General features: G+C 37.8%; 1 non-coding gene and 1 pseudogene across 1 annotated transcript; one reads left to right on the top strand and one right to left on the bottom strand.

Annotated features, from left to right (window-relative positions):
• Positions 1–581: 581 nt before the first annotated feature.
• LOC147790233 (uncharacterized) lies at positions 582–4,342 on the bottom strand (annotated as a pseudogene).
• Positions 4,343–5,418: 1,076 nt separating this feature from the next.
• On the top strand, positions 5,419–5,524 carry LOC147790232 (small nucleolar RNA R71). Its single transcript, XR_015423051.1, has one exon. It is a non-coding gene; the product is annotated as a small nucleolar RNA R71 (small nucleolar RNA).
• Positions 5,525–6,761: the final 1,237 nt, after the last annotated feature.

Genomic DNA, 6,761 nt, shown 5'->3' with positions numbered 1-6,761 from the left:
TTATTTTTTTTATTAACACAGTCTGTTGTATTCAATGAATACCTACTGCCAATTTTTTTTTTTAATGCAGCAGATTGCTGTAAATATATATTTTTTTTCCCAAAGTTTCCCTTTTTCTTGTTTGATATCAATTGATGCCATCTTTTTGTTTGATATATAATTCGTGAGAAAGCGCACACAAATTAGATCAAATTCATGCAAATGAGGAAGAATGCAGTACTTCATGGCAGCATACACCGAAAAAGAATAACTTTGACACTAATCACAACTTAGTATGTACCAAATGTAATTAACCTCCTTACTACTTTGAAATTAGCCTTGTTAACCACATCAGAATCCACCTAATTCATCTACAAAAAAAAAAAAAATTAGCTACTTTCTTGGGACATGGGAGTCATTCATGATAAAAATGTAAAATAATATTTAAAAAACTATCATTCTAAGATAAGTGAAGATAACTATTTAAAAACAATTAAAAGTGCATAAATAAAAGGAGAAGAAAAACTAACTTGGCTTCCCGGAAGTTTGTTACCTGTTACCGTTTCTTGTCAGCTCCCGTTTGCTCCAAAATGTTTTATTTTTCAGCTTTTTAAGCTTAAAGAGGCAATGCCTCTTTTTAATTCTCCACCCAAATATGGCTTCAGTCTCTGTCCATTCATTGTGAAAGGTCTCCTTTCGTCTCCATGTTTTATCGTTATTGCCCCATAGGGAGTGACTTCTTCAACTATAAACGGACCAGACCATCTTGATTTTAATTTTCCAGGGAATAACTTCAGCCTTGAGTTGAATAGCAACACTCTTTGTCCTTTGTAGAGTTCTTTGGGCCTAATTTTGTTGTCATGCCACACTTTTGTTTTTTCTTTGTACATCTTAGCATTTTCGTAGGAAAGGTACCTGAATTCTTCTAATTCATTTAGTTGCATTCGCCTCAAGTCTCCATCTGTTGTATAGTCAAAATTTAACTTCTTTAATGCCCAAAATGCTTTATATTCCAATTCCAGGGGTAGATGACATGCTTTCCCAAAAACTAGCTTGTAAGGAGACATTCCTAAAGGGGTTTTGAAGGCAGTCCTGTATACCCATATCGCATCATCAAATTTCACCGACCAATCTTTCCTGTTGGGTTGTACCACCTTTTCCAAAATACTTTTAATTTCTATGTTGGAGACCTCTGCTTGCCCATTGGTTTGTGGGTGATAAGGTGTCGCTACTCTATGTTTTACATTGTATCTCTCTAAAAGACTATTCATCAATCTGTTCACAAAGTGCGTTCCCTCATCGCTGATTAATGCTCTTGGTACACCAAACCTAGTGAATATGTTTCTTTTTAAAAACTTGAGTACCGTTTTCCCATCGTTGGATGGACAAGCTATTGCTTCCACCCACTTGGACACATAGCCGACAGCCACTAGAATATATAAGTTCCCATAAGATGGCGGAAATGGTCCCATAAAGTCAATGCCCCATACATCAAAAAGTTCCACTTCTAGAATTGAATTTAGGGGTAGCTCATTTTTTTACTGATATTTCCCGTCCTTTGACATTGATCACAACCCTTGCAAAATTCTTTTGCATCTTTGAAAATTGTTGGCCAATAGAAACTCAATTGAAATACCTTGGCTACTGTCCTTTGCCCTCCAAAATGACCTCCATATGAAGATGCATGACATTGTTCAAGAATTGTTGGTATTTCACTCTCTGAAATGCATCTTTTCATTATGTCGTCTCCACATTGTTTAAAAAGAAAAGGTTCATCCCAAATGTAACTTTTGGATTCATGGAAAACCTCTTCCTTTGTTGATAATTTTTCTCTTCGGGTATGATGGCACAAGCCAAAAAATTTGCTATGTCTGCATACCATGGAGTTGCTGTCATTATGCTACTACTGTTTATCCCAAGAAGTTGTTCATCCGAAAATGCATCATCAATTTCGTTGCTATTGAACTTTTCTTCCATGTTCTCCATTCTAGATAAGTGATCCACTACATGGTTATTAGCTCCTTTCGTGTCCACGATTTCTATCTCGAACTCTTGTAACAGTAGAATCCATTTAATTAATCTTGGCTTGGCATTCGGTTTCATCATTAGGTGCTTGATTGCTGGGTGGTCAGTGTACACTTTCACCTTCGCTCCAAATAAATAAGCTCTGAACTTTTCAACAGCGAATACTACGGCCAACAATTCTTTTTCAATGGTTGTATTCACTTGAGCCTAATTCAACGTTTTGCTGGCATAATAGATAGGATGAAGTACCTTCCCCTTTTTATGTCCTAACATTGCCCCCACAGCATGGCCACTAGCATCACACATCAACTCAAATGGTGAATTCCAATCGGGTGTTGACAATATAGGAGCTGTGGTCAGCGCTGTCTTTAATGCTTGGAAGGCAGTCATGCATTGTTTGTCAAAAACGAATTTTCTATTTGACTCCAACAAACTACACAATGGTTTTGCAATCTTGGAGAAATCTTTAATAAACCTACTATAAAACCCTGCATGGCCCAAAAAGCTTCTTATACCTTTAACTGACGTAGGTGGATTCAATCTTTCAATAGCTTCTATCTTGGCTCTATCAACTTCTATTCCTCTTCTTGAGATCTTGTGGCCTAACACTATTCCCACATTGACCATAAAATGACATTTTTTCCAATTCAGTACAAGATTCTTCTCTTCACATCTTTGTAGAACCTTCCCTAAATTGCATAAACAAGTCTCAAAAGATTCACCATAAACCGAAAAATCATCCATGAATATCTCCATAAATGTTTCTACCATATCTGTAAAAATGGCCATCATACAACGTTGAAATGTCGCTGGAGCATTACATAGTCCAAAGGGCATTCGTCTAAAGGCAAAAATTCCATATGGGCATGTGAATGTAGTTTTCTCTTGATCTTCTGGACTGATTATAATTTGATTGTATCCTGAATAACCATCCAACAAGCAATAATGTGACTTTCCAGCAAGCCTATCAAGCATTTGATCAATGAATGGTAAGGGAAAATGATCCTTACGTGTCGCTTTGTTTAGCCTTCTATAATCCATGCAAGTTCTCCATCCATTCACTATTTTAGTGGAGATCAACTCATTGTTCTCATTTGCCATTACTGTTATCCCTCCTTTCTTCGGAACACATTGAATAGGACTGACTCAGCTGCTGTTTGCAATTGGATAAATTATTCCAGCATCTAGCCATTTGAGAATCTCCTTTCTAACAACCTCGTTCATCATGGGATTTAATGGTCTTTGTTGCTCAATGGACTTAACTTTTCCTTCCTCCAATTGTATTTTGTGCATGCATAGTGAAGGGCTAATTCCTTTTATATCCGCCAATGTCCAACCTATCGCCCCCTTGTGCTTATTCAATGTTTCTAGGAGCATATCCTCTTGAGTCGAGGATAGTGTCGCTGAGATGATGATGGGTAGTGTCTTCTTGTCACCAACATAAGCATACTTAAGGTTAGGTGGTAGTGGTTTCAAGTCCAGCTGCGGCGCTTCCTCAACAGATGGTCTCATCGGTGAACTCTTTCTTCCCTCACATTCTAGTGACTCAAAAGTTCCGCTGAATTCACATAAAACTGCTAACTGTTCTATTCTATCATTCCAGCTGCTATCTTCTTCATGCCCGCTTTCCCCATCATCCCATTCCTCGGTCGCTGGTTGTTCTGTCAATTCATACACTGTTGAGCATTCTTCTATCACTGTTGGATATTTCATGCTATCATTGATGTTAAATTCAACTTTTTGGTCACCCATTCTTAACGTGATGGTTCCTTTGTAGACATCGACTAATGTTCTTCCGGTCTTTAAAAATGGCCTCCCCAAAATAATTGAAACATCATGATCGGCTTCATAATCTAAAATGATAAAATCTGCAGGAAATATGAATTTGTCAACTTGAATTAAGATGTCCTCAATCTTTCCTTCGGGATAAGTGAAAGATCGATCTGCTAGTTGAAGAGTGACTGTAGTTGGTCTAGCTTCACCAATACCAAACTTTTTTGTAAATAGACAGCGGCATTAGATTAATGCTTGATCCCAAATCACATAATGCTCGACCTAGCTTCTTCCCTCCTATTGATATTGGAATTGTGAATGAACCGGGGTCTTTCTCCTTTAGCGGGATCTTGTTTTTCAATATTGCACTACACTCTTCATTCAATGGTACCACCTTGAATTCTTCAAACTTTCTTCTATTGGTGAGCACATCCTTCAAGAATTTCACATAATTTGGCATTTGCTTCAAAGCTTCAATTAATGGTATATTTATGTGAATTTCCTTAAATATGTCCATGAACTTCTCAAAGTGGGCTTCTTCCTTCTTTCTTTTTATTCTTTGTGGAAAAGGAGGTGTTGGTGTGTATATTCTGCTTTCTTGTCCACTGCAGACTGATGTTTGTGTTTTAGGAGGCTTCATAATTTCTGCATAATTTCTGCTGTGTTCTTTCTATACAGCTGCTTCTGCATCATTTTTGTTGTGCTCTTCTTGCACAACGGCTTTCCCATTTCTCTGCTGTGTATCACCTGTTCTTTAATTTTTTTTCTCCTCTGCTGGGTATTTCTTTCCCACTTCTCAACTCTATTGCTTGACATTGTTCCATTCCCTCTCTTTTTGGCATTTCGGTGTCTGCTGGCAGCTTACCAAGAGGTCTATTTCGTAACTCATTTGCTAATTGACCTACTTGAACTTCCAAATTTTGCAATGATGCTTGTTGACTTTGTATCACACCATCATTTTTAGCCATATATTCCTTTATTAGGTTCTCAAGCGATGTTCCCGGTATGTGTTGAGCTTGGCTAATTCCTTCCCCTTGGGTGGTGGCTTGTTGAGAACCATATGTCAATTGATTTTGTAATCCAAAACGCGGAGGGTAATTTGCTTTAGGGGGCATTTGTTGGTTGTACGAGCCTTGTCCCTTCCATGAGAAATTTGGATGATTTCTCCACCCTGGATTATAAGTATTTGAGAAGGGGTTATTTTTCGGGTTGCCTTGACTAACTTGATTCCCGACATAGAAAATTGAGGCCGGATTGCTTGGACATTGATCAAAGGTGTGTTTCTCTCCACAATATACACAAGATTCGGATGCTATCTGGTTAATTACAGCATCTGTATGGACTGGTGCTTTGATCATGGAGTCTTGCCCCAACGCTAGATTTTGTAAAATATTAGTTACCAAAGCTAGTTGAGCATTGATAGAGGACAAAGCATCAACTTCAAGTACTTCTTGAGTCTTCCTTCGTGGGTTGCTTTTCACATCGGCCCATTGACAATTGTTAGATGCTATTCTCTCTAAAATCTCACATGCTTCATTGTATGTCTTTGACACAATAGCTCCAATGGCGGAAGCATCAACTACTTGTTTAGTAGCAATATTTAATCCATTGTAGAAAGTCTCCATTTGTATACAATGAGGTAGTCCATGGCGAGGACACTTTCTAAGCATCTCTTTAAATCTCTCCCAAGCTTCACTTAGTGTCTCATCATCAAACTGTTGAAAAGCAACAATCTCATTTCTGAACCGTGCATTTCTCGTGGGTGGGAAATACTTGATCAAAAATTTCTCTGCTAGACTATTCCACGAATCAATTGTTCCCGGTGCTAAGGTATTCAGCCATGATTTAGCACCATCCCTCAATGAGTATGGGAATAAGCTCAGTCTAATCACATCTTTATCCACTCCTTGAAATCGAAATGAGTCTCCAACTCCCAAAAAAGACTTTAGGTGTAAGTTAGGATCTTCCGACGGTAGTCCATGAAATTGCCCAATGGTTTGCAGCATTTGAAACATCACAGGTTTTAGCTCAAACGTGGTTGCTTGTATTTCGGGTCTAATGATGCACGGATTTAGCTCTTCCACAGCTGGGTGTGCATATGCTCGGATCGCTCTTTCTCTGTCATCTGCTAATTGAATGGCATTGGCAGTAATTCTCTCTTGATTAGCCATCATCACTGGATTTTCAAACTCCCGATGTAGTTGGGCTATTTGCTGTATATTTTGTTCTGTCATTTTCTTTTTCTCCCTCAACCTTCGTCTAAATGTTCTCTCTATTTCAGGATCCAAAATAAATTCCAAACCCGTAGGTGGGTTCATACACAGAATTCTGCAGTAGTAAACTCAATTCTTCAGCAGTGAATATAGCAGTAGGAAAACTCAGCTTACTATGACTTCTTGTTGGCTCCAACTCACAAAAATCTACAACAAGTAAAATAACCAAATTAGGTTCCCCGGCAACGGCGCAAAAAACTTGATCGCTTGTGGATGAATATAATAAAATGATGTAAAATTCACAAGAATAAGTGCAAGTATACACTATCACAAGTAGCAAGTAATAAGTAAATTATCGATTCCACAGGGAACCTATCTTTTTGGTTAATTTTATCGCTAGAAATTAAGTGAGTTTTTTTGTAACATTCAAATGGGTGTTGGAGATTTTAACTATTTAAACAAAACTAAAACAGAGTGCCACTGCTGTCGAAAAACAGAAAATGATGAGAAAATCAACTATAATGAGGAAGGTTCGGCTAAGAGAGATTAAATATCGATAAGTTGTTGAGTTTTGTGGTAGATTTTAGTTCCTTTTAATAGATTCTCAAGCCCACTTCCGAGGGTCATGAATGGTGATTATTTCCATAATCGTTGTAATTTCTATTAACAAGGCTCTAGGAGAAGAATTATTCCTAACCCTTCTATTATCCTTCAAGTCTCCTTGCTATGGTACTAGAGTATTAAAGAGGATTTCATTGCTCCCTCTCTTCT

Source organism: Cucurbita pepo, chromosome 11, assembly GCF_057944985.1.
Source record: "Cucurbita pepo subsp. pepo isolate OVF chromosome 11, ASM5794498v1, whole genome shotgun sequence".
NCBI classification, from domain to species: domain Eukaryota; kingdom Viridiplantae; phylum Streptophyta; class Magnoliopsida; order Cucurbitales; family Cucurbitaceae; genus Cucurbita; species Cucurbita pepo.
Note: the sequence above shows the minus strand (reverse complement) of the source record. Positions and strands in the feature narration are given on the sequence as shown.